This window comes from Myodes glareolus, chromosome 17, assembly GCF_982192425.1.
Source record: "Myodes glareolus chromosome 17, mMyoGla1.1, whole genome shotgun sequence".
Taxonomy (NCBI): domain Eukaryota; kingdom Metazoa; phylum Chordata; class Mammalia; order Rodentia; family Cricetidae; genus Myodes; species Myodes glareolus.
In genome coordinates, this window is record NC_142042.1 from 51,600,489 (window position 1) to 51,628,244 (window position 27,756).

Here is a 27,756-nt window from a genome sequence, read left to right on the forward strand (position 1 = left end):
CCCACCATGCCGCCTTCACAGTCGCCCCGTTCCTATCCCGTAAGCCTGTAGTTCCTTGAGACCAGACCAGGACCTCTTTGGCTTCTGCACCACAATGCCTGGCAGAGAGCGCACACTATTGCTCGATGGACGACCAGAGATCTTTCATAGCAAGTGAGGTGACAAAAACCTGTCCCTGGGCTCACAATGACAGAGACCCTCAGCTAGGACCTGTTAGGTACTCTCCAGGACACCAGCTACTGGGGTGTGTGTGTGGAGGGGGGGTTAAGCAGGTTATTATTTGTGGTCTCATTTATTGTCTTCTGGGGGTGGAGATACTCCTTGTTAATGATGAGTAAACAGAGCCTCAGAAAGGTTAAATACCTTGGCCCATATAGCACAGTTAGAAAGTGACAAGCTGACATTTGAGCCCATATGGCTGGCTTCAGAGCCTGTGTTCTGAATGGTAACCTTCAGAAAGCGGGTAAGCAAATGACCAACCACAATATGAAGCTGTCACAAGTGCAAGGAACCTCTCGTTTTGATGGCACATTGTGATCAATATTAGGAAGAAATTAATATTGCAAAATGTAGGTGTCTTGGTCACGAAGACCATGAGAGTAAAGCTCACATATAAAGTAGATGCAGGGTCTTCTCTGAGTCAGGAAGAGATGGCAGGACCAGAGAGAGGGTCACATAAGCAGGCCACGGGTGAGCCTGAGTCACACAGATCACCATTTCTAGGGCCAGAACACCAAAAAATAAGTGAATTTTAATAGTGAGTTGAAGAGTAAGTAAACCGTAACTCATATTTCCCTGCCATTCTGTCCCACAAAAAGAAGCCATTATGATTTTCAGTTCTACTGGAAGAGCCCTATCTCTTCAAGGGGAAGGAGGGTGGGCTGTGGAGAATCATCAGCCTAACAAAGTGAAGGGTATCCAGGAGAAGGCCTCCTCCGGAGCTCTGGCCTGGAGCAACAGAGAACCAACCACAGGCTGCATAACATCTGAAGAAGGCTGACCAGAGAGAGAAACTCATTGGCTCTTTGGCAGCTTCTCTGAAAACCCTAGAAAACCTCAGCTTCCAGTCTTCAACAGCAAGGAGACCAGACTTAGGTCTCCGGAACCCAGAACTGGCCTAACCCAGAGCCAAGACAGGATGTCGGGCAGCCAGAAGGTAGAAACCGCTGCTCGGAGCCCTCACTGACTCGATGCTGCGGGCATACTTGCATAAAATCGGCCTACTCGCTTCCTCTTGACACCGTTACCACTTCCCCCAAAGCTTTATACTTTTACAGACCTTTCCATATGCCAGCGAACAACAGGGGCTTAGGAGGAACCAGTGCCGGTCATCCTTGCAGGTGCCTTCTCTTTGCCTATCCGCCTCCCACACTCCCAACAGGCTGCCTTGCCCCTCTCTGCCAAGTCAAAGGGATCTTTAAGGCAGCTTTCCACAGGCGCTGATCTAGGCTTTCACACCAAGACCCCTTCAATTTACAGGGCCAGGGAGTCAATGTACAGAGCTTGAAGGTATCAGTGAAAGTGAGAGGTATCCATGAGACCCAGAAACCTAGGTCAAGGTTCCCGTAACTGGAGTCACAGAAAATCCTTCTCTGGGAAAAGGAACTGCTCCATCCCAGGTGCCCACACCCTAGCTATCATATCCCGACCCACCCCTAGTGAGTGAGGCCTTCAAGCCTAAGAGAGAGTCTAGAGGGTTCACCTACCCCGAACATTCTTCCGGATTATAGACTCTTAAAACGTGAGTATATTTCTAAACTAGCTGTGTCTTGCAAGGGTAGGGGTGGCGCATTAGTTTGTTTCTCGGGCTAAGGAGCTATACTCAAAATGGCCACCAGGTGGCAGCACATTTCCATCGTCTAGTGGAACAGGCTGTCGTCGTAGTCGTCGTCACGTGCCCCCCCCCCTCCCCCCCCCCCCGTCGTCGTCCCCCTTCCGTCCCAGTCCCCCTACCCTCAGAAGGCAGGAGCGAGGAGGGTAGACTGCCTATGGTCAGTCCTGTAGTCCCACAGTGTTGTGATCCTCTGAACTCAAGAAGGCTGGCAAACAACAGTAATCCTAATTAAAAAAAAAATGTTTTTTCTTCCAAAAGACAGACACAATTACCCTTGCCTCTCATAGGAAGAATCTGCTTAGGCCCGTTCCGGTAAAGAGCCGATTCCAGAATGGAGACCACTTCTGCCTGGTCTCCTGACTTGCCGACAGGGAGGACACAGGTGGGGTCTGCTACCATGAGATGCTGGCCAAAGGAGGTCTCACTGGGGTGTGCATCATCGGTCCTTGCTTTAATACTCTGGTCCCTAATCTATCCTGCTGTGGTCACAGGGCCCCCTGGCCACTCGCCTTTTCTAAAGAGCATCCGTCCAAAGCCTGTGATTTCTTCAGATGTCCTTGGGTCTCTTCATAGTCAAACTCGGGCTTCCAAGTACCTTCTCACTCAAGTCACAGACACCCATGGTGTCTGAGGCTCATCTGACTCATACAGGTCAACTATGTTAACACTAGCAGAAATAAACTCAGGGTTAAATTCAGGGTAAAACGTCGTAGATATTTGCCTCAGGACTATGCATCATAATGTATCCTATCCTTAATGAATTGAATGCAGGTCTCCCTGCTACAGCAAGAATCTACAGCCTCAACTACTTTGATGACATCTCTTCCCCTCCTGCTCCACAAGATCCTATAATTAGCGTATGAGATCTGACATGATTAATGTTAACAGACACATGCCAGGCTCCTTGAGAGGAGCTTCTGCATAACCCTTATAATCATTTGCCGAGCCTAGTAGTAAGTATACCTATCCCACTTCACAGACAAGAAAACTAAGGCTTGGTGAGTGGTGGTGACTTTGGGCTAGCAAGCGGCAGATCTGGGACCAGAACCCATGTTAGTTACTGCTCACATTTCTTTGACAAAATCCTCAGCCAAAGTAACCTAAGGAAGGAAGGAAGGAAGGATTGTTTTGGTTCCCAAACAGTTAATCATGATGGGAAAATGTGGCGGGAATATGAAGCAGCCGGCCACATTTCACTCACACTTAACAGAGAAAGAAGAGTGGTCATTCTCGATGCTCTCCCTGCCCCCCCCCACCCGTTTTAATTGATCTGGGACCCCAATCCATAGAGTCATGCCACCCATGGTTAGAGTGGGCCCTCCCAATCTAGAAACTCTCACAGACACGCTGAGAAGTTTGTCTCTTAGCTGAATCTAGATTGTCACGGTTGACAGTCTTGACTTCACAGAGCCCAAACTATCTAAGTTTCAAACCCAAGCTCATTGCAGTGAATTACACACAAACAGACCAACCTCAATTATACCAAACCTAAACTGCCGTCTGGCAGAAACTCTTCATTGTCTGAATGGGTGTGGGTGATTCGTGGGTGCAGCCAGCTACTGGAGACAAGCTATTTCGCCAGTTTTCTGGTTTCTGGCTCCTCCGCTGAGGTTGCTGGGTGGTGGTGGACAGCCAGTCAACTCTCCTCTCCACACCCCCCTATCTAGTCTGTGGTCAGACAACACCAGGAAACCACATTACTTTACTTCCTGCTGAAGTGTTCTCCTAGATAACTTTATTTCCCTCTGCTTTTCATTAAAGCGATTATATGGAGTATGTCTTGGCATTTTATTATGATTAAAGGTACTGTATTGTTATTGCCTATATAAGGTCTCAGAGACCGGTTTCCCTAAGGAATCTAGGGTTAGGGAGGAGATTGGTTTTTCTTACTACTTCCCCTGCTCTGTTCATCAGGTTTGTAAAGAAGCTACGTGGGCGGTCACTTCTGCATGGGCAGCCAGGAGACTTAGTGAAGCAGCCCAAGCCAGGCTTTCAGCAACGGTGTTGCACTTCAGACTTTTTAGAAAATCTATATGCATCTTCTCAGTTTCGGACTCCTAGTGTCTTTTAAAGGATTGTTAAGTTTTTATTCCTACTCATGTGTATGTGTGCGTACTTATCTGATGATACCATAAAAACCGGAAGTCGTCACTGGCCCCCTTGCAACTGGAGCTACAAGAGGTTGTGAACCACCTGTTGTGGGCTTTGGGAACTGAAATCAGGTCCTCTGAAAGAGTGGCAAGGGCTCCCAACCACACTGAGCCAATAATGAATACATAAAAGGAGCATTAGTGTTTGTTACCCATGCACTATAGCGGTTTGTGCAATTATAAAAGTAAAATACCCAGCCAGATGCAGTAAACACGCGTGTAGTCCCAGAACTTGGAAGGCAGAGGCAGGTCGATCTCGGTAAGAGCAATGCCAGCTTGGACTGTGTAGCAAGTTCAGGCCAGCCAACTTTGTAACCAGCCAAGGTTACAAAGTGAGACCTCATCTCAGGAAACAAGAAACAAAAACAAGAAACAAGAAATAAAAACAAACAGCTCCATAGCTCTGTCATTTTAAGTGAGTGTTTAGGTGAGGATTTGATACAGTGATACAGGGTACTGATGCCCAGCAGGGCCCAGGGTGGTGCCACCTGCAGCACAATATGATGGTCCTCACGCAAGAACTCATCATTGCCAGTGCAAACCACTCCCGGGAAGGGGCAGTGTCACTGCGGGGCAGTCAGTGGCTCCTCCCTCTGAACAGGATCCCTCTGCAGCTTATGTGGTCCTCTCTTGAGCACTTTCGGCTACTTCGGAGTGGCTTGTTTATACCGCTTCTCCTACTAGCTGGTCAACTTCTTGTTCAACTATGGACCACACCAACTCCCTTCTCCCATTATCCTAAAAGCACCGAGAGCCCAGAAGAGCACCTGGCACGTGGGAGAGCTGCCTCACGGTCAAGCTGACGTGTAGACTACGAGCCTCACGTCTGTCCTCTCCCACCCGTAAGCATGCACACAAAGTCACGTGTTCAACAGAAACTGGGAGGAGCAAAGCAGGCAATGTTTGTTTGTTGTATCTTTTTACTTCAGTCCTAAACCAATGCAGGTAGAAAAATATCATGTGACTTACTTAAGAGGCCCTTGGAGAGAGTGTCTAACAAAACTGTTGGTGGCTTCTACGTGTTTGATTACCCTAACAGAGTTGGTTCTCTCGTCTCTGCGACTGGTCTAACGCGATGCCACGGGCACCCTGTTTTCTAGGCTCCACGCTCCACCATCAGAGCTGTCTTGATGCTGTTCTCTTGTCTTCTTCATGTTCCTTCTGTGGGGGCCCAGAGCTGCTTCTGGCGGTTTGTGGTTTAACCTGGCCTGATGCTGTACTTGTCGCTTTTCCTGTCCCCATTCCACAGTCACGTTGACTTGAGTGCGAGAGGAAACTGACGCCTAGAGAGGCTGGTTCAAGGTCAAAACCGTGGCTCGTTCAAGGTCAAAATCGGGACGCAGTCTGGTTTCGTGACTCGCTAGCAAGTTTAGCTGCTTTCCCATTCTGGTGCTCACCTTTCTGAACCCCCAGCTGAAAACCCTGGGGTCTCCCAGTCGAGCATGCAGTTGGCGCTTTCTCCTAATTCACTGTGCGTATGTCATGGCCAGTCTGCCGGGCCTGTCCATCCAGGCTTCTGTGCCAGCCAGTCACGTCGCCTCAGATGGGCAGCACCTTCCAGGACTTCAACCCTCAAAGCTGTGCCAAGAGTTCTCCGCCTCAGCGAGATGCCTGCAGCCATCCCTGGCTCATACTGCGTGCGTGCTGCACTTCTGCCTCTGGGTGGCAGATTCGTCCTACCGTCTTTATACCCCGAGGCCCAGCCCCAGGGAAGAAATCACTCTGGGCTGTCAGCAGGTAACTCAGAGGCTGAACAGGCCCACGCCTTGCTGTCTTGTTTTGTGAGTTCGTTTTCTGCGCGAATAGCCTTGGCCACACTGCCTAATCTCCCAAATCTTAATTTCCTCTTTGGTGAAGGAGGGGAAGATTATTCTCTGGAGACTGAAGCAAAAGGGGCCAAACAGCTACAACAGGGGCCTGACCACTTGGGTGGTTACCAGAATCCTGCCTCCATGTCTTCCGTGTGGGCCTCACTGGCACCCAGCCAGTAACTCTTCATGAGGTGCTTGGTAAAAGTGGAACCAACAGAAACTCTATACAAGCTGCCTGCCTCTCTGTGTGCTGTAGGCTTTCTGGGCACCTAGAGTCACCCTGTCTACATTTGACTTTCCTTGGCCCCCATCTCTTGGCTTTTGAGGGAGAAGCTCTTTGCTCCAAATCCTCCGTTGCTTCTCCTGGTTTCAGAAACTGGACTCACCCAAAGGCGATGACAGGAAGGCAGTGACGTCTTCTCCTATCTTTCCCACTTGCCAGGAAGTGAGTAGCTTGTCAGCGTGAAGAAGCTTACGCCAGAGTTCAACCATAGCCCCACCCTCCTTTGTGAGCCTTGGAGGACAGCCTTGGGGTCTGGCTGCCGGCAATTTCGAGACAGGCAGGATGAAGCTCCTTGCAGCTGCAGGGGCCCCTCAGTTGCTGCAGGTGAAGCCTTCCCAGGGCTATCTCAAGAGCCAGCCCTATTCAGAACCATAATCACAGTCTCTGTGTCTCACTCGTCACTCATTCTGGAGGGCCTGGCAGAGTGCTTGGCGCTCTTCGCCGCTATAAAAAGGCCACCTCCAGGGTAGGGTATGAAGGTTGCCGAATATTATGGTCACCTCCTGCCAAAATAGCCACTTGACAAACACGAAGCACCCGCAGCTCATGATTTGGTGTGCAGTACATTTGTTTGTGTTTACACTTGATCCTGAATACCAAACACCCTCTAATCTTCCATTAACCCTGGGATAGTTCCTCGTTGTTCAGGAGAAAGGAAACAGAATGCTTTCTCCTCAGAGCCAGACTCTCCAGTCACTCCCAGGCCTCCAGGAGAATGACTCCTTCTGACCTGGTCCCTCCAAGATTGACTCAACCCACCCACCCGGGCCCTCCCAGACGGAAGCTGGGTAGATGCTGTTTCAGTGGCCCTGACTTCCCCCAGGGGCAGTAGAAGTCTAGGTCACTGCAGATGGTCCAGTCTCTGGTCTTTGCCAACCCTCCCCCCTACCCCTATCTAGTGCCCATGACTGGGGCTTTTTGTGTCATCCTGAAGTTGGCACTCTCTCATTTCCTGACAATAATGCTGGCTGTTGTTTCTGGGCAAATGGAACAAATGACCGATGTGAACCTAATGCAATCTGCAAACTGGAAACATCTGCAGCCAGGCAGGGAGCCCTGCAGGGAGGCAAGGTCAGCTGCTGGTTGGGCAGGGCTTCAAGGAGCTGCCCAAGGTCCGCCAAGGCGGGGACCGCTCCAGAAACCTGAAGGTCCTTCTGGGAGAAGGAAAGTCAGTTTTCTCTAAGGCCATGACCCCTGGAAGGTCACCACACTCCAATGGACAGACCCATACCCGTGAATATATGGATAGCACAAACTAGACTCAATGGGTTATAAAAATAATTTCTAAAGGACATTAAGTTAGGAGGGGTGGGGGTGGGAGTAGACTTAGGAGTTAAGGGAAGAAATAGGAGTGAATGCGATTGAAACACATTGTGTGAGTGCGTGTATGTGTATGTGTGTGTGCGAATGTATGTGTGAAGTGTGTATATGTATGTGTATGTATGTGTGTGAGAATGTGTATGAGTGTGTATGTATGTGTATGTGTGTGTGAATGTGTGTATATATGTGTGTATGAATGTGTGCATATATGTGTGTGTATGTGTGTGAGTGTGTGTATATATGTATGTGAGTGTGTATGTGTATGTGTGTGTAAATGTGTGTATATGTGTGTGAGTGTGTTTATGTGTGAGTATGTATGTGTGTGTGTAAATGTGTGTATATGTGTGAGTGTGTATATGTGTGTGAGTATGTGTATGTATGTATGTCTGTATGTATGTATATATGTGTGTGTATAATTCTCAAAAAATTAATAAACGTTATTTTTAAGGTTTGCCTCACAACCCTCCTCTCCTTTCACTTACGGCAGAGGAACTCCTTGCCGTGTCCTGACCAGATCAAGGGAGCTGTGCAGCCCCTCTCCTAAGTGCCATTTCGGTGTGAGAGGCAGCAAACCTGAAATGGCTCTCATTTCACAGAGGAGCCAGAGGGCGCAGGTGCAGGGAGAGACAAGCAGTCTGCACTGTGCGAGTCTGCGAGGGCACAGGTAGGAGGGATACGTGTTCCTGAACACACACACAGTACCATATCACCTTTCCTAACGTTGCTGTCAGTCAGTCTGGCCTCCCCTAAAGCCGAGACTGAGGACAGCCCTTTTCAGGACTGTGCTAACTCCCGGCTCTCTGAGCCTGACACGGAGCATGTTTACCATGCTTTAAATCTCTGTTGCTAGCTTTTCCCTGATGCTGGGTCCACGGAGCCTATCGTTCCCTTCATGACATCGGTTTTCACAGTTGAGCAAACTGACATCGCACCAAGTAAAGGAGCTTGCCCGTGGTGGCTTGGCTAGCAGCTGCTAGAGGCAGCGAAGCTGAGGCTCTCACATCTCTGACCACTGGGCCTGTCTACCCACAGCAGATCGTTTGCTCCAACAACAGCTTTGAGAGCTGGAGTTTCTTCAGTTCTACAGTACCTGAGGTTGAGCGTCAGAAGCCTGGACTCAACAGAAAGACAACACAGAGCCAGTTCTGCGGCTACCGGGGGCAAACTATTTCTCAATACAGACTCTCTCCTGGAAGGAGTTTTCCAAGTATCACCCAGAGGGTTGCTCTGGAGGGACACAGATCATCTTGCTCTGCCTTAGTTCACAGGGGCTACTCAAACCGGGACTGCCACCTGCTGGAACTGAGCTGCGTTCCCTTGGGCCTTGGCAAGAAAGTACTAATTTCTAAACTATCCCCTGCATGTATAATGAGCCAGAGAGAGATCTTTGAAATCAGAAGAGGGTGGGGCTCCGTGATCTCTGATAGGAGCTGGGGACCATATTGGTCCCAAGAGAACGCTAAGGAGAAGGGCCCTGCTGGGAGGTAGCCATTCCTTGTACCAGAGGCCAAGATGCAGAATTGCTGGCAGCCATTGGGTGCCTACCACACTTCAGGGTCTCCACTATGCCCTGAGGACTTGAGCAAGCTGTCAACAACTCTGAGGTCTCCTGGGTAGTGGTTGACCCTGGGGCAGCCCCGCAGGAGCCAAGGTGATCTCAGCTCCTCGCCTTTGCGCGTCGTGAATGGCGGTGGGAGTCACGGGACCATTGCTCTGATTCAACCACACAGTTTGAGGGTGCTGGTGGTGCACCTGACCAGACATACTCCCCTGGAACTCAGTGGCACTAGAGGGACAGGTGCCCTCACAGCCCACAGAGGGTAGCCCAGCCTGGCCCCAGAAAGGAGAGCTCAGTTAATACTGAGGCGTTCTTCTATTTATCTGGGCACTGCAAACTGGGTCTCAGGATTCCTCAGTGAGTGCTCTGGCTACCTCTCTACTCTGGGACTAAAGATCTAGGCCTGAAAAGCTGGGACTCTTCCACACTGGCCTGTCGCGAGCCCAGTGGATTTGTATTCAGCCTGCCAGGGTCGGCACCCTCCTCAGCCTTTGCCGTTGCCCATACAGAGACAGTCCTCACCTCCTACAGACTGGCAGGCTGGGCCAGAATTGGTCGACCAAGGAAGCAGAGGACACACGCCAAAAGGAAGTCACAAAGATCAGTTTAAAAATAACCCTCTCGTGTCGATCATAAGGAGGAGTTTGCAGAGAAGCCAAGTTCTGAGGGCGATATGGCCCACGGTAATGTCAGAAAGGCTCCCACAGCCAATCAGAAGGGTTGGACTTCCAGCCCCCACCTCCTTATCAGCCTGGGCAAGCCACTGCCTGAGCCTCTGCTCTCCTCAGATACTTCCGCCCGGCCAGCATCTGTTTCCTCTCCTATATTTAACACCAGGTTAGTGAACTTTCAATGCATTTTTTTCCACCAGGGTAGAGCAGAGCCTTTCAGAGAGTGTATGGGTCACATTGACACAGAGGCCCCGTAGCCCGTTCTGCTGCTCCCCGGCTTCTCTGCTGGATGTGTGGGGCCCATGCATCCAGAGACGATTGGTTTCCAGCTCTGTTACTTTGTGACCCATCCGGTGGGAGGATGAGCAAGCAGCTGGGAGATGGACCCAGACGCTGTCCTACTGTGGACAGTGTGTGACTCCTCCGGCTATGGTTTGAATGTGAACTACCCACCACGAGCTCACATTTTAATCTCCGTTTTCCCAGCTATGTTCATTTCAAGGCTTGGGGAACGGGAGAAGACTGTTCAACTTCAGTAGATGTATCAGTGTGTCTGGACTTTTGAAGGTCATACCTGTCCCAGGTTCTACACCGCCTCTGCGTCTGGAGAAAGAGCATCACTGCTGCCTCAGCCTCCCTGCCACAGTGGCCCGAAACCCTTCTGAGGCCACGAGTCAGAACTGTTATTTCTTCTAAGTTCTTCTGTCTGGGATCTCATTGAAACAGGGAAAAAGGTAACTCAAGCATTTGTCTGACACCAGGAGAGGCAAAGGGGCCCTGCACTACACCAGAGACGCAGATATCATCACCTACTGCACAATTCCAAGGGCTCCCAGCACAGCCTCTTCACGGCTGGACCCTCGGGACTCCAGGCTATTCCTGGCTCCATTTCCCACTCCACTAAAGAGAGCTGTTTGGAGGAAGGCCACCGTAGCTCTCTAGTTCTCCAGTCTAGGTCATCCAGGTGTTTGTGGCCCTGTCTCAGCACACAAAACACTCGCTAGGAAGTGTCACCAGAACCTTCGAGAAGATCTTTCCTTGAGGTTGGAAATAACCCCGAGAAACTTAGGAACCAATATTCTTGTCTCCAGCCAGCAGGCCTGCCACCACTAAGACCGTGCTCCATGTGTGCTGCCTGGCACTGCAGGGTGGTTTGCCCTGAACCAGCAGCTGCCATTGGAGTAAAGCAGAGAGGACTCCTGCCAGCAGCCTCCTGCTCTCAGCACCGCATACCCAGGCTGCCTGCCCCAGCAAAGACGCAGACACTGGACTTTTCACAGTCTTCTTTTACCTCAACGTAGACACCTCCTAACTTGTTCATGTTTTGTGTTCTGGGAATTTGCCCTGCATTGAGCACTGCTGCACGTCAGCCCACGACAACCTGGAGTCACACTGGGGATCCAGAAGCCCAGCTCTGCCCTGCTGCAGCTGTGTGATCTTAAGGGAGTGACTGACTGTTGTGAGCCCATTTTCATAACTGCCAAACGAGACCCAAAAAGTGGCTCATAAAAGCCACTTCAAAGAGGTGTGAGGAAAGTCATGGAGGTGACGTTTATGATCCCCCAGCTCCTGGCCACCAGGTCCTCTGATGCTTTCTACGGCTCTGTGGGTTCCTTGTTTGCTTGGATTGTGTACCCTTCATACGCGGTATTAAATACAAACGAGTTCCTTATTAAAATAACTGCTCTTCTGAGCTGACAAGTGGGCTCAGCAGGCAACTGCACTCATAGTCAAACCTGACAACTGGAGTTTTGTCCCCAGAATCCACATGGTGGAAGGAGAGAACTGACTCCTGACTCCTGCAGATTGACCTCTGACCTCCACACAGGTGTTCTGCACACGCAGGCCCACACACGCTCCACTGCAAATAAAGGTTAAAGAAAATCCCTCAGAACATTCTCCCTAACAGCTTCCCTGCAAGAAGAGCAAGCATCAGTTGAACGCTTGCGATGCTGTGAAGACTGGTCCTGTGCAAGCCTTGATGTACGCCCGATGTGGTGGGTTATCATGATTGCTATTTTATAGACAAGTGGGCTGAGCCGAATGGTTTTCCCACGACATGTGTACTCAACGGTAGAGTCAGGCCTCAGAGCCCCCACTTTAAACCTCTTGGCTGGGACTGTGCTATAGTGGAATGAAATGGGCTGGGTACCCCCGAGCAGAGAATTTTTTGAACTCTATCCAGAAGGGGAGGCAGCCCTGACTTTTTCAGAAGTTGTTTGTTTCGTCAAACCGCACTAAACTGATCATTTGCTGCTGACAGTTACAGTTGGTTTGGCACCAACCCATCTTGTGTCAGACTCTTAAAGCACCTAAGTCTTTTAAGATTATTTGGTTTCCACTCCACTGCCAGTTTGGACTAAGTAATTCTTGTTTTGTGAGGGTAAGATGTCTACGGTGCATTACTGGGTTGCTGGATGTTACCATCGCCTGTGGCTTCTACCCAAAAATACCAACAGCAGTCCCTGTTCCCCATCAGAATGTCCTCAGATATTGCCAAATGTTTCAGGGTGGGGTGCAGAATCACTACTGTTTGGGAAGTGCTGTTCTGAACACAAAGTCTGAACTTTACAGAGGTTAGACTGCTTCCCAAGATCACAAAGGCTGCCCTAAGCTGAGTCTGAGCCAAGGTCTAAATGTTTACTCTGGAACCACCCTTTCGGTTCCTAAATAAAGGAAACTCAAACATGGTACTGTCATGTGTTTCCCCAAAACCAGTGGTATCAATACACCATGATCTCCCTCCCCCAGCACGGTCCAAATTCACAAGCTCTGGCGACTACTCACCAGAGCATGATCTAAGTATAAGCTATTGAGAGAGAAATCAGCTTTGAACTGTGAGTGAGGCCGTCCTGCCAAGCCTCGGAATTTCAGCTGTCATTTTCAATCTTGAGTCCTTTGGGTGTGCCACAAAAATCTGGCCTGAGCTTCCATCTATCCTGCTGGTGTTTTCTAGGATTTCTATAAAGGTTTTGGGAAACAATGACCATTCTTAACTTTGACATCTTCAGGCGCTGTTTAGAATTAAAAAAAAAAAAAAAGCCAAACTGGAGCCATGGCTCTAACTTTTGCCCAGTTTCATCCCCTTAGGTTCCAGACTGTGTATGAAAATTGGACGTGAAATGGACTTTTGGCAGAGAAAGAATCTAGATGAGGCTCCGCCTTACAGCCCAGTCCTTCTGCCTTGGCTCGCCAAATTCTAGGACTACAGGCATGTGCCACCATGCCCGAGCTAATTCAGACTTAATGTGCAAATTACACCACTGCTTGTGACCCAGAGAGATGTGTAATTGGAGGGACCACTAGGCACGTAATTACCAAGTTGCAGGAGCACTAGGTCGTGGCGGAATGAGGCTATCCCATGAGCCTAGGTTTCTCACAAATGAAAGTAAATTCTCTAGGAAACCACTAAGTTGTTTCAGGAGAAACAGCAGCCAAGAGTAGGCGTCTAAAATCTGAAGACCTTGGCCACCTTTAGCAACTGTGCACAGTGTGCAAGGGTAAAGGTTTCTTGAAGGAATTGGGGAAAGGAGTGAGGGATGAATGGTCTAAAAATACGTTGTATGTGCATGTAAAATTCTCAAAAAATTGTTTAAAAAAGGAAAATGAAAACTAACAACCCACTTATTTTTTTTTAAAAAAAGAAAACCACAAATTAACAATATTCTATAAAAGAATATTTTACAAACAAATCATGTACACTTACCCCCTTCCCTTTCAATTTGTGCCCATGTGGCGAGGGGAAATTCCTTTTGCATTTTGTGTTTAATAACCACTTGATTGGGCAAAGAAGAATGAAAATAGGTATAGAAAAATACCTTGCACAACATAAACCCAGGATTATTCAAGTTTTTAGTGGAGTTGCTTTTTACATATTTTAGATATGTATCCCTGTCAGATAAATACGAGATTGGCAAATATTTTTCCTCGGCCTGTGGCTAACTCTTTTCTTTATAGTGTGCCTTTGGGGAAAAAAAAGCAGACTTCACTGTGGGCATTTCCTTTCTCTTCTACAATTGCTGCTTACTTAATATTTAAGAAATCTTTGCCAAAGCCAAAACCACAAAGCTTTCCCCTGTGTTTTCTCCTAGAACTTCCATGGTCTTAACCATACGCTCATACCTACATCCACTTCAAGTTAGTTTTTGTAGCTGCTGCGAGGTCAGGGTTGAGCTTCGCCTTACTGCATGCTGTGCTGTTGGTTGGAAAGATTGCCCTCTGCCCACTCAGGTGCTTTGGCACTGTTCGTAAAAATCGGTGAGCTGCGAGTGTGGAGTCGTTTCTGTGTGTGTTCTGTGTGCAGTTCCGCCAGACTATTTGTCCGTCCTCACACCAGTACCACAGCATCTTGATCGCTGTTAGTTTCTTCTAAATTCTTCATTCCTTAAGGCAATTTCAACCTCACAGGAAAACTGAATGGATTGTACAGAGGGTGCACAGTGACCTCCTGACCCTTCCACATCCAGTTCCCGTCACAAGCTTCTCAACCATGCAATGTTGCTGGGGACAGCACCGTTCCCCAAGGTTCATAAGCATTGCATTAAGCTGCCTTCTGGGTGTTTTACTGAAGGGTTTTGACAGAGGCATAATTGCATACATCCTCCATTATGTTAGCACACAGGATAATTTCACAGCCCTAAAAACATCTCCATGTCCCACATATTAAGCCCCTTTCCACCCTCAATTCACAGAAACCATTGATCACTTTACTATTTCTGCCATCTTGCCATCTCTAGAGTGCCACGTAGCTGAAGTCAGTCTGTGGCCTTCCAGACTGGCTCTCACCGAGTCCTGTGCACTTACGCCTTCCCCGTGTACTTCCATTGCTTTGTAGCTGATTCCTTTTCAGTCCCGCTGGCAGCTGGTCCACATGGGGCATTCATCTAGTCAGCTCCCGAAGGACATTCTGGTTGCTTTTAAGCTTTAGCTCCATTACAGCTACATTTGTGGACTCAAGTTTTCGGACACATTTGAATAAACTCCAAAGATCGGTTTATAATCCTGAGATGCATTCAATTAATTTGCGTGAGTGGATTTCTCTGGAGGCCATAAGGAGAGTGGGGCTTGGTGAGGACACACGTATTTTTTGGTCAGTTTTCCCTCCGTATCCTCGCAGGCTTTTGGTCCTGATCATTCCAACAGCTGCGTGATGTTGTCCTGTGTTAGTCTGCGATCCTCTGATGGCATAGGAGGTGCATCGTTTCTTACCTGCTGATTTGCTATCTTTTGTATCTCTTTTGTAGAGCTCTGGTCCACTTGCTATAGGGTTGTTAGTTCTCCTATTATTTAATTTTAAGAGCTCTTTGTATGTTCTAAATAGTAGAACTTTATCAGCTATGTTGTGCTGGTTTGAATAAGAATTCCCCAATAGGCTCGTATACCAGAATGCTTAGTGATCAGAGAGTGACAGGATTAGGAGGTATGGCCTTGTTGGAGGAAGTGAGTCACTGTTACGGGGGTGTAGAAGCTTCAAGGTTTCAAAACCCGCATGCCAAACCCAGGATCGATCAATCTCTCTCTCTCTCTCTCTCTCTCTCTCTCTCTCTCTCTCTCTCTCTCTCTCCCCCTCCCTCCCTCTGCAGATCAGGATTTAACTTGCAACTACTTCTCCAGCACGATGTCTGTCTGTCTGCTGCCATATTTCCTGCCATGATGATAACGAACTAAACCTCTGAAACTGTAAGCAATTAGATGCTTTCTCTTATAAGAGTTGCCTTGGTCACAGTGTCTCTTCACAGCAATGGAACAGAGAGTAGATACACATCTTTGCAAAGGCGTCCCTCTCCCCCCCCCGTCTAAGTTTTTTATTTCCATTGCAATTTATAGAGCAGAAAGTTTTCACCTTAGTTAAGCCTTGTTTATCAGTGATCTCTTCATGAATCGTGTCTTTGAAGCTGTAGGTAATGAAACCATCACTGTCAAATCCATTGGTCATCTAGATTTGCTCATGTTATCTATCAACCAGGAGTCTTATAGTCTTGCGTTTTACATTTCAACTTGTAATTACCTTGATCTGACTTTTAGTAAGAAAGCAATTTCTATATTTGTTTTTTTTGGGGGGGTCTGGTATAGGAATGTACAATTTCTTATTACCATTTATTGAAATACACTTTAAAATTTAGAGTCTCAACGCAGCACAGGCTGTCTTAAACTTGCTATGTAGCTAAGGATAACCTTGAGTTTCTGAACCTCCTCCTCCACTTCCCAAGCGCTGGGATGCTGGTGTGTCGCCCTGCTTTCTGTGGTGCTGGGGACTGAACTCTGGATTGTATGCATCCTTAGCCAGCCCTACCATCTGAATCACATCCTCCCCGGCCCTGAAAAGACAATCTTCACTGTATTGCTTTTGTTCCTTTGTCAAAAAACCATGATCTATATTTATGTGTGTTAATTCTAGGGCTCTGTTTAATTATGTAAATGTGGCATTACCAACATTTTACATTCTTTTTCGTGTGTGTGTGTGTGTGTGAGAGAGAGAGAGAGAGAGAGAGAGAGAGAGAGAGAGAGAGAGAGAGAGGCAAAGAGACAGAGAGGCAGAGAGGCAGAGAGACAAGAGAGAGAGTTGGGTTCTCATTTTGTAGTTCTGGTTTGGGACTCACTACGTAGAACAGGTTAGCCTTGAACTCACAAATCTGTATCCATCTGCCTCTGCCTCCTGTGGCTGGAATTAAAGGTGTGTATTATTTGTATTATTGCAGCTGCCCTACATTCTTGATTACAGCAGCATTGTAGTAAGTCTTGAAGCTGAATGTGCCAGTCCTGTGACTTCATTCTTTTCCTATTGTGTTGGCCTCTATAACTAGGTGACATTCATCTCTTTGTTTGTTATCATCTACAAAATAATTGGTAGGTTTTCATTTGAAATTGGATTTAATCTATAGATCAAACTATGAAGAATGGAGGTCTTGATAGTATTGAGTCCTTTCTTTTCAGGAACATAGAATATGTTTCCAGTTCTTTAATTTTTGATTGGTTTTGTTTTTTGTTTTAGCTTATTGTCCCCCCATGTTGTCCCCACCCCCCCCCCATTTCCCCTTCTCAATTCTCAGGAAGGAACCCAGGACTTTCACTTCTTAGGGAAGTGTTCACAGCTGAGCCTCAATTCACCCCAACCTTTTTTCTTTTATTCTTTTCATCTGTGTTTTATAGTTCTCATATAGATTTTTTTTATTGTTGTTTGTTTGTTTTTTTGAGTCAGGACCTTATCTATCCCTACCTGCCCTGGAACTTTGAACTCTCCGTGTAGACAAGGGTGACCTCACACTCCGAGGCCTGCCTCTCAACTGCTCGGATCAATGGCCTGCACCACAAGCCCCTGCAGCACACAGATATTAGTCATATGCTGTTAATATATAAGTACTCATCACTGAGCATGCTAATATAAATGATAATGTGTTTCTATTTCCAAAATCCAATTACTTGACATTAGCATACAGGAGTGATTTACTTTTATGATATGGACCTTGTATCCTGCATCTTTGCTACAATCATTTATTAATTCCAGAGTTTGGTTTGGTTTGATTTGAGAAGATTATTCCATATCAACAGTCACATAATCTGCAACACAACTTTAGTTCTTTTCCAATCTTTATTTTTATTTCCTTTTCTTGTCTTCCTATACTGAGATTTCCAGTACAATGCTGAAAAGGAGAGAGATATCTTGGCCTTGGCCTTATAATTATCATTAATGACTTTATTTAGTAGTTTTTACTTGATTCCACTCATTAGATGATTAGCAATAATTCTTTGTCCTGCAGTTTTATAGTAAAACATTTATAGTATACAGGCTACTCTCAACATTATACCATTTCACATCTAGTGTAATAGCCTTCTTAAAATAGTCTATATACATTTTGGTCTTTGTAATTTCTGGTCTTTGCCTAATTGCCATAATTTTACTTGCTTGTGTTATAAACTCATACATTATTGATACTTTTGTTTCTCACTATGAGGTAGTTTGAATTTTTCAACAATAAATAATGTTCATATTTACTATATATTGACAATGCCAGTGGTCATTATTCTCTTTTATATATGTAGATTTTCCATTATTCTCAACTACATGTAGATATTCCTTTAAGATTTCTTAAGATTTTTTTTCCTTTTGTGATGATCAAACTCAGGCTTGTATATATTACACACGTGCTCAACCAACAAGCCAATTTCTAACAGATTTAACATGGCTTCATGTGTGGTTATCAATCAATTCCTTCTATTAGCATGCAAATGGGAAATGTTTTTAATAATATGTGTGTCTATATGTGTGTGTTAATGTGTCAGAAGTAACTGGTGGATGTCTTGCTCAATCACTTTTCACCTTATTTTTTATTATTTTTATATGTGTGTACATGACGTGTGTTTGTATTCATGCATCCGCATGCATGTGGTGGCCAGAGGTTCTTTCCTACCTTTCTACATGAGTCCTAGGAATCTAACTCAGGTTGCCAGGTTTGCACAGCAAGTGCCTTTACCCAGGGAGCTTTCTTGCTGGCTCTCTATTCTTTTTTTTCCAGACAGGGTTTCTCACTTGAACTTGAAGTTTACCAATTTAGCTAGACCAGCTGATCAGGAAGGCCCAGGAACCCTCTTTTCTCTGCCTCCCTAGTGCTGGGATTACAGAGGCAGGCTACCACGCCTGCTTTTGCACACAAATTCTGGGAATCCAAACTCAGGTCCTCATGCTTACACAAGCAGGCTCTTTATCAACCGAGATATCTCCCCAGCCCCTGGAAAAGTCACTTTTGAATGACTTTGTTGTTGGATTTTGCTATGCTTTGGATGTGTTCCCTATGGTTCATGCACAGTGGTGTTGAGAAATGAGAATGTAAGGGCTGGTCGTGAGGGCAACCTCATGCGTGGATTAGGGCCAGGATTATAGGTGGGTTCCTAATAAAAGGGTTCCACATTCTTCCTTCTCTCACTCCCAAGCTCTTTTCTCTTCCTCTTCCTATCCAGGGATCTTGTAAGCAGGGAGGCCCTCACCAGTTGATCTCCATGCCTTAGACTGTTTGGTCGAAGGTATCACCCCAGCTCCCTAACACCCTTTATACAAAGAATCTGGATTGTTTGCCTGGGGGCTTCACCCCAGCTCCTGGAATAAAACTCCTCCCCAGGGAAGGTCAAGACCACTCCCACGGGCTACTTAAACTATCCCCCAGAGAATGTACACATGATCTCCGGGTTTCGCGAGGTCTTTCCTGCTCTGGGCATGACTGTGGGGGTTTATCTTGATTAAGTTAACTGAAGTAGGTTAGGAAGGTAACCCCCGATTATGTTAATTGGGTTGGGAAAACACGCCCCTATGGGCGGCACCATTCCTTGGCTTGAATCCTGGACCGTGTCAGCAGAGAAAGGGCGCTGAACAGCAGCGCATGCGCTCATTGCTCTCTGATTGTAGATCTCTTGGATCAGCCAAGAAGCCTGGGCTTCGCTGCCAAGATGAACTGCACCCTCTGGGCCAGAATAAACCCTTTCTTCCTTAAGTTATTTTTGTTAAGAGAGTTTGATCACAGCAACAGGAAGAGAAACTATGTAGCCCAGGCTGCATCCACTTTGAGGCAATCCTTCTGCCTCAGCGTCCCAAACTCTAAGATTCCATGTGTATCTCAACACACTCAGCTTGGTTTCTGACTGCCTTCCCTGTCTGTTCTTTACTGCTCGATCTTTGCTTTCCTTAGCAGGTAGGGTACGTTAGAACCACCATTTGGAAAACTGTCACCAGGAATGGGGCACACACCTGCAATATTTTCCAACACTTGAGGGGACATGGCAGGGTTGTGACTTCAAGTTAGTCTAGATTATAGGAGACCTTGTCTAAATCAAAAACAAAACCACACAAGCCTTCTTTACTAACTCTATCGGAAGTGTTCCATCTGGTTGGTCTCTGCTTTGATCGCCACTGGGAGTCATGCTCATGTCTCCCTCCATGACAGCTAAGTTTTGGATTGGATGTCAGGTCTGGAGGACTTTGCCTTGTTAATGTTAGACAGTTTTGTAGTGTCGTAAATACATTTGAGCATTGTTCTGGAGCACAGCCAAGTGACATGGTAATAAGTCCCTCCTTCCCAGGCTTGCAGTATTAGGGGAGATCACAACTATCTTTTGTCTAGGAATAATTCTGTCCCATGACTTAAAGTTATAATATCCTTCACTCTCACCCAAACCCCACTAACTGCAAAGTTCTTGGCTCTGTCCTTTCTGGGTTCAGCTTTCCTCACTCAACTTCAGCTGCTTTCCTCACTCATGTGAGCTGACAGGCACTGAGCTAAAGACTTCAGAGAGACTTTCTGATCCCCAGAGCTTTCCCTTGGGACACCACTGTCATTTTCAGAGCTTTGTTTTGCCCTCAGTCTCCCTCAGCTCCCAGGTCTGTGTCCTCAACCACCCTACCTGGCTTTCTCCTCCCTGTACTACAATGAGAAGTACAAGAGTAAGTTGGCTAACTGTTGGGCTCACTTATCTGATTTCTCTTCCTTAGGAAGCACCTTCCAGTACAGCCTGATAAGATTAGTATCAGTCCCAGAGAACCTAGACAACAATGAGGACCCTAAGAGAGACATACCTGGAATTAATCTACATGGGAAACAGAAAAAGATAAGATCTCCTGAGTAAATTGGGAGCATGGGGACCATGGGAGAGGGTTGAAGAGAAGGGGGGAGGAACAGAGAAAAATGTATAGCTCCATAAAGATCAATAATTAAAAAAATTAAAAAATAAAAATAGACTAGCATCAGAATATTGTCGTTTTACATATTTTGTCCGGTTTATTATTTGGAAGGTAAACTTGGCCTCTCTTACTCCATCTTAGTCAGAAGTAAAAATCTCAAATATATTCTTTGTATGTTGGGATGTGTATTATAAACAGTACCGTCTGTGACATACATCCACAAGTAATGCATTTCCACCTATACAAAGGCTCAACCAGGTACGAATACCACCCTTTCTCAGAACCGTCCTAACTTGTACCTCCTGGGGACTCGGTAGCTTATATAAAGATTAGACTTGAGTTTAAGTGGCTTAAATAATTAAGACCCTGTACTCAAGGCCAGGAGAAATCAAGTCTAGCCCTTACAAATGCACGGATCAGTTTTACTAGGAGCAGATACCATCAGCAGAGAAGCAAGTCTCAGGTGCCAATCAACTTGATGGACAGCAGTGCCCAGGCAGGGAGGAGCTCAGAGGGCCATCTGGCTTGGCATGGAAAAGAGAGAAGAAGAATACCAGCCTGGCATTCCTCACAGACCTCCGGAAAAAAACTAGCATGAGTTATAGTCTAGACATAAGTAAGGAATGTTGAGGCTCTGAGTCGTCTCTAGGATCTCATGGCACTTAGTAGCTGAGTGAGTGTCACTTCTAAGACACATGTACAAGTGGCATTGGTAGCGGGTAAGATGCAGAAGGACGGACATTATGCCCTGAAGATACAACTGTTTGTACTACAGTTTGCTCACCTGTTCGTGATTGCTTGACTAAAAAGCCATCCCTATTCCTGTTTGAATGGACCACCCAGGGAGCACACTGTAAACTATTATGAGATTTGGAGCTGAATAGACCTGAATTCAAATTCCACCTCTGACACAGAGTGGGACTCTCGGCATCTCTGAGTCTCCGTTTCTTCGTTTTTTAAAATAATACAGCATTTTGTTGTGAAGAATATTTTATAGGAGTCTTGGCTCATCACAGTCACTCAGGAAACATAGCTATTATCACTATTCTGACAGTTACTCGAGGAAGAAATGGTGACAAAGGTGACAAGCTCTTCACTTGTCAAATGAGGACATGCAGTATCCTGAAATGAAGTCCGTCCGAACCTAGAAAACCCCCCAGTCTAGTTTATGTGCTAGAAAACCCACAGTTGTCTGGATATTGTGAGGACAGTTATCATAGGCCAGCTGATACCCTTTTCAGGTCTACCTTTCCCTGAAGACTCAGTCTTTCCCATGACAGTGGCCTCTGCCCAAGCTCTGGAAAGCAGGGTGAAGACTGCTTTGGCTCCCCATTGAAGGCTGAGCATTGCCTGGCACTGTGTGTACCAAGGGCCCTTTAACCCTCAGCCTGGTTAAAGGGTGAAGGTGGTTGAGCTTGAGAGCAGACCAGGCCTAAGAGCTACTGGGATCTGCTGCCATGGACCAAGTCAAGAAACCTGTTTAGGAGGACAAACAAGTGTCCCGACAGCTGATGTGTGACCCTGGCAGGCTTCTGTGGCTGTGGGAGGTCATATTCATCCATACTCGTCAGCAGAAGCAAGCTCAACCTGCCTTCCAGAAGGACACTTGACCTCAGAGTGGAGCCAAACCCGGTAAGACTAGAATTCTCCAGAGGGCCCTCTGACCACCCTCCCCACCCCATCTAGAGAATTATAATTCCTGATAAACTTAATAAATGGGCCAAATATTTTATTTCTGTGAATACCATACACAGATCTCAAGAATTCATATTGAAGTGTGGGTCCTTAAAGTTGACTGTGTTAAATATCTACCTCCAGTGTCTGTCAAGCCCTTCTCTTCGTGGCTGTCCTGTCAGCTCCTCGGTCCTTCCTCCCTCTCTTCACATCCTGCTTTTCCTCCTACTTATCACCCTGACCCAGTTCTCATTCTTGCTACCTAGAAACGGATCCCAGGGGTTTTCTTTCTTTGCCTAAGGTACCACTGACTCCACAGCTGTCTGCTTCCCCTAATGGAGGTACAAAGTTGTAAATAAGTTGCGATCTAATTTCAGAATAATTTCCTTCATGAAGCCCTGGTTGCTATCTCCAGCACTGCCAAAAGAAAGGAAAAAAAAGTATGTACTGTAAAAAGAAAATGTCCCTTTCCTACATCCCACCCATTTTCATACCTCTTAGTCAATAATAGTTGTAAGTTTGTTGTATGTCTATCTCAATTTTGTTTATACATACACACCGTTTATAGGTTAGCCTGTTGGTTAATAGTAGACACTTGAGAACCGGGACACCAGAGACTGAATTCTGACCTTGCCATTTACTAGTTAAGAAATTTACAGAAGTGGAAACGTTTCTATACATCCATTTATTTATATAAGATTGGTATAATAGTAATATCTACTTCATAGAGTTCCTTTTTTATAAATCACATTTTAAGAAAACTCTCTCTCTCTCTCTCTCTCTCTCTCTCTCTCTCTGTGTGTGTGTGTGTGTGTGTGTGTGTGTGTGTGTGTGTGTGTGTGTGTGTGTGAATGAACATGCCACCTGTGGAAAACTTGAAAAATCCATTCTCACTTTCCACAATGGGGAACACAGGACTAAAACTCAGATCATCAGGCTAGGGGGCAAGTATTTTGTTTGTTTGTTTTTCAAGACAGGATTTCTCTGTGCAGCTTTGGAGCCTGTTGTGGAACTTGCTCTGTAGATCAGGCTGGCCTTGAATTTACAGAGATCCACCTGCCTCTGCCTCCTGAGTGCTGGGATTAAAGGCATGCACCACCACTGCCCGGCATGGGAAAGCACTTTTATCCACTGAGCTATCATTGGCACCACAGAGTTCTTTGGAGGGTCAATGAGTTAGAATAATGTCTGGTATATGATAAGTACACTGTAGGTATAATTATTATGCATTTTATTGTTATTTATGTATTTTTTATCTTTGTTGCACAAATGGGACCATAGCATGCAAGTTGTTCCACAAGGGAGTAGGTGGGCTGGAGAGATGGCTCAGTGGTTAAGAGCACTTGCTACTCTTCAGAGGATTTGGGTTCAATTTCCATCACCCACCTGGAAGTTCATCACCATCTGTAACTCTAGTTCCAGGGGATCTGATACCCTAAACTGACCTCTGCGGGCGCTGCATGCGGTGCACGTACATATGTGCAGGCAAAGCACTCATATACATACAATAAGAACAAATAAATCTAAAACAACTTTTAAAAGAGAGCAGAAGGGATAAATGACATCATATCACAGACTGTGGCCAGAGAGGGTGATCTTGGGGTCTTGGCTATCTGTTCTCTCAGTTCTATGTTCGTAAGGGACAGAGCTGGTCTCCTCCTATACACTAAACTTCTGAGTGCACCCTGCCAGTCACAGAGACCTGGTAAGCTGTCAAATGTTCTTATTGATCAATTTTTATGTGATCCTTTCCAAACATGGCTTCCTGGCAGGCCCTCGAAAAGGAAGTCTTCTTCTTGCCCCTTCCCATGACCTGAAGTAGGAAAAACTGATCCCTCGGGGAAGGGCTATGTTTAACCTGCCGAGAAAGCCTCTGGGAGCTCCGCAATGATGTGAATACAAAACTAAGAGGCAGATCTTGGCATGATGGTGAATGCTGGTAATCCCAGCTCCTGCGACAAGAACATCAGGAGTTCAAGGGAAGTCTCAGCTACATAGCAAGTTCCAGGCCAGCCTGAGCTATGTGAGAACCTATCTCAAAGAAACAACAACAACAAAAAAAGAGGCTACCAGGTTAGTTAAGTCTGTAAAGTGTTAGCCCAGAACTGTGCTTGGGGGAAAAAAAGAAAGGGAAAAAGTAAAGGTTAGTTGTGTGCATTTGCTTGAGATCCTGGTACTGAAGAAGCAGAGAAAAGTGAATCTTTGGGGTGAATCCAACCCAGTCAACTTGGCGAGGTGAATTCCAGTCCACTGAGAGACTCAGTCTCAATAGAAAAGAGAAAACAAGTCAGATGGCACCTGAGGTTGACTTCTGGCCCCCATGCACACATATGCATGCGGACATGCACGAACATGCACACACACACACACACACACACACACACACACACACACGCTGTCTCTAGATGAATAAATAAAAGTCTTTACCTCAGTACACATATGGTCCTGTGTATGTTCTCAATGACATGATTATCCCTTACTCCCTACCCTGTTTATTTTCCCATTATTCCTTCTTAAGCTGGAAATCAGAAAACAAAGTCAACAAACACTTAAGAGCTGTATTCAGAAGTATATTCATGGCTAGTCTGAACTCAAGAGGCATGAAAATTAGGGAACATCCCATTCACTGGAAATCAGTCCGGCATTTGGCTGTAAGTAGCAGATTTGGGAACCTGGTTCAATGATCTATCAACTTCATTACTTCAATCCTTCTATGCTTGTTTCTCCATATTTAAGGTGATAGAGATAATAACACTTATAGAGTCACATGGAGGGTTATACAAATTCAATTCATTAAGTACTTTTAATAACACCTGGCAGAGTCAGAGCCAAATAAATGCTCATTTAATTATCACTGTAGCTAAATACATCTACCAACCTTCCCCTGCAAGAGTTACTCTTTTTAGAGAGAATTTAAGAGAAATCTCTCTCTCTCTCTCTCTCTCTCTCTCTCTCTCTCTCACACACACACACACACACACACACACACACACACACAGAGAGAGAGAGAGAGAGAGAGAGAGAGAGAGAAGAGAAAAAGACAGAGACAGAGAGATACAGTAAGGGAGAGAGAATATAAATACCCAGAAGTTTAGTGGGGGAGAATATTTATCGCTTTAGAAATTGTCCCCAATGAAAGGGTCAGGGCCATTTCAAGAACCATCTGATTAAATCCGTAAGCAGTGGGCACAGAAATCCCTTTGGACTTTGCAAATCAGATGGGCATCTAGTCAAATCATTCCTGTGCGGGGAGCTTACAAAATTAAAATAACATAGCGAAAGGACACAAGCGGTCCAGGAATTCAGTCACCTAAAATGGTTGTTGGGGGCAGGGCAGATGTTTAAAAGAGGGATAAAGTGTCCGACGGCTCCTTGGTCTACTGAGCATCTTCACTTTCCGAAGCAGTGTGCTAACAGAGCTGACACTGCCGCGCAGGAGCAACACCCCCCCCCCCCCAGCGCCCCTGCTTCCTAGAGCTTACAGTGTGCCCGTACCAGAGGTCTGTGTGTCCTGTGAGGTATGTCTCCAACAGAGGGAGAATCAAAACGGAGTCCAAAAGGTACTGGCTGTTGGGAATCCAGCTGCCTGCTCCAGCCTCTGGCCGTACAACGGCTTCATTGTATGAGGGCAGAAAACTTAACGGAGGCTTGCCTGCAAGCATATTTGAACTTGGACCTCCAGTGCAAGGGCTAGCAGCCAACTCCCATGCCCGGATAACCCCCTCCTCTCCTTCACTCTCCTCTCCATCTTTGCAAGAGCATTTAGTTCCATTTAAGTCCAGGAGACCTGGCAAAAACAGCACTCCAAACGCCACTTCCATTTATGGCCATGGGATCCTCTTCTTCGCCAGGGAGACACAGCTTGTCAGCGCTGGAGTCCTTCAGAGTTTGTGCTGCGTGCATCTGTCTCCTCTGCTCACGCTGGGGCAAGAGCGAGACCTGGCGGGGAGGGGTTGCTTTTAAAACGTGTTTATCTGTTTATTTGTTTACTTTTAGGAGAATGACATGCTTGGGGTCAGTCAGCAAAGGAACTGAATTCCGGATTACTAACACTAGAGTGATCTTAGCCAGTCACATGTCAGCTCCGGCATCTTTCAGATGAGGAAACTGAGGCCAAAGAAGCACTTGGAGAAGAACCCATGAGATATGCCCAACCCCTACCCTCGCTGCTTACTCCGTGTTGGCTTTATTAACATTTGCTGTTCAGTGGGCGTGTCACGTTCTGGGCTCGGGAAAAGGAGGACATTTTTACCCTACGCAGTTGACAGTGACTGCTTAATCTTTTTGTCTTTGAATCCGCATCTTCGTCTTCATCTTTGAGTCCACAGGCTCATACCTCTCAGTAGTATGAGAGGTTTTTTTTTTCCACTAGGATTGGAATTCTTAAAGTGAAGTCGTGTTTCAGTTCGACCCCTGTGGCTTGTTTTTGCCAACTTGACACAAAACTCAACATAGCTAGGAATAGAGAATTACAAGTGAGGAATTGCCTGCATCAGATTGTCCTGTGGACATGTCTATAAGGCACTTTCTTGATTCATGATGGATGTGGGAGGGCCCAGATCATTGTGGGTGGTGCCACCCTTGGGCAGGTGGCCTTGGTTGTATAAGAAAGCAAGCTGAACAAGTGTGGGAAGCACTGCTTACCCAGCCTTCCTCCAGGGCCTCTGCTTCCATTCCTGCCCCCAGGTTCTTGCCCTGAGTTCCTGCCATGGCTCCCCACAGCGATGGATTGCGGGCTGGAAATTTTAAGATGAAATCAACCCCTTTATCCCTAAGTTGGTTTTGATCAGTGTCTTATCAGAGCAGGAGAAAGTGAACTAGGCTACACCCCTTTTCGGAACATCAGTAGGGCCCGTGGGCTCTCTCTTAGTATTCGTCAGTCTCTCAACAGTTTTCTTCCTCTACAGGCCAGACACAGTCCCTTCACTTCCCCTCTGTGGCAGTTCAAATGAGAACGCCCCACGTATGCTCACATATTAGATCACTTTGTCCTTGGGGGGATGGTGGTGAGGATGTTTGGGGAGGTGTGGCCTTGTTGGAGGACGTTAGTCACTGCAGGCAGCCTAGAGAGTTTAAACGCCCACCATTTCCAGTTCGCTCTCTCTTTTTCTCCGTTTCATGCTAACAGCTCAAGATGAGCACTCTCAGCTTCCTGTTCCTGCTGCCATGCCTGCTGCCCTGCTTCTCCACCGTGATGGCCGGAAGGAGGTCCTTATTCCTCTAGAACTGTATGTCCAAATAAACCCTTACAAACAACCTTGGCCATGGTGTTTCAGTAGAGCAACAGAAAAGCAACTAAGACACCTACCAGCCCTTCTCATCCTCCAGGCTCAGACCACCTCCTTTCAAATTTTTATCACATTTCTTTCCTCATTGTGTTTATGTGTGCATGTGTACATGCGTGTGTATGTGTGTGTATGCACTCGTACATGCATGCATGCCCTAGTGTCCATGAGGTGGGAGTTCAGTGTCTCCTTCCTCTATGGTTTCTCCAGGATTGAACTCAAGTCTTCAGGCTTGGGAGCAAGTACCTGTACCTACTGAGCCATCTAGCCAGCTCCTGTTTTACCATAATTCACCCCCTCTCTCTTTCTCTCCCCCCCCCCCCAACTCTGGAAAGCCCAGGATGGACAGACTTGAACTCATGACTCTCTGCCTTGGCCTTCGAGTGCTAGGATTACAGATGTACAACCTGACACTTCCTGGTAGAGGTACACTAATTCGTCCAGGCCGAGGATCAGGCATCACCCTCCCACTTTAAAATTCTTTTTCTCCAACCACAGAGTCAC

At 46.5% G+C, this 27,756-nt stretch overlaps 1 protein-coding gene and 1 long non-coding RNA gene across 7 annotated transcripts in view; one reads left to right on the top strand and one right to left on the bottom strand.

Moving 5' to 3' along the window:
• The window catches only part of Tmigd3 (transmembrane and immunoglobulin domain containing 3), a 67,296-nt gene that overhangs the window by 23,296 nt on the left and 16,244 nt on the right, over positions 1 to 27,756 (bottom strand). The gene's annotated exons all lie outside the window — the stretch shown is intronic.
• On the top strand, positions 9,131 to 27,223 carry LOC125405686 (uncharacterized). Of its 2 annotated transcripts, none has more exons than XR_015735347.1 (3): positions 9,131 to 11,624; positions 15,210 to 21,925; positions 25,964 to 27,223. It is a non-coding gene; the product is annotated as an uncharacterized LOC125405686 (long non-coding RNA). The 2 variants fall into 2 exon arrangements; XR_014997644.2 differs by having other exon boundaries at positions 9,167 to 11,624; positions 15,210 to 15,306.